Source organism: Sander vitreus, chromosome 19 (genome assembly GCF_031162955.1).
Source record: "Sander vitreus isolate 19-12246 chromosome 19, sanVit1, whole genome shotgun sequence".
NCBI lineage: Eukaryota > Metazoa > Chordata > Actinopteri > Perciformes > Percidae > Sander > Sander vitreus.
This window is the reverse complement of record NC_135873.1, coordinates 4064594-4064920: the sequence shown is the minus strand read 5'-3', so window position 1 is coordinate 4064920 and position 327 is coordinate 4064594.

Genomic DNA, 327 nt, shown 5'->3' with positions numbered 1-327 from the left:
GGCTATAGTCACCTGGTGGTCGCAAGAACGCCTCTTCTCAGAGCCTTAAGTAGAAGGGGAAAAATACACTTGAGAGGTTTAACGTTGTCCCTAACGCAAGTTGTTGTCGAGCAGGGAGAGTTAGGAACAAAGTCGATCTCCTTTCCCCACCGGCTAGAGAAGAGCAGGTCCGACAGTGACACCCCCCCTTTAAAAAAGAGCTACACGTGGTTTTGCTGACGCCACTGGCTGGAAAAAAGGGGAGGGGCCCTTTTTGGGTACGCAGATTGGTATGGAAGTGGGCGAGACACTAATCCCACTCGTCCAAGAGCCGGACAGTCAGAGGGG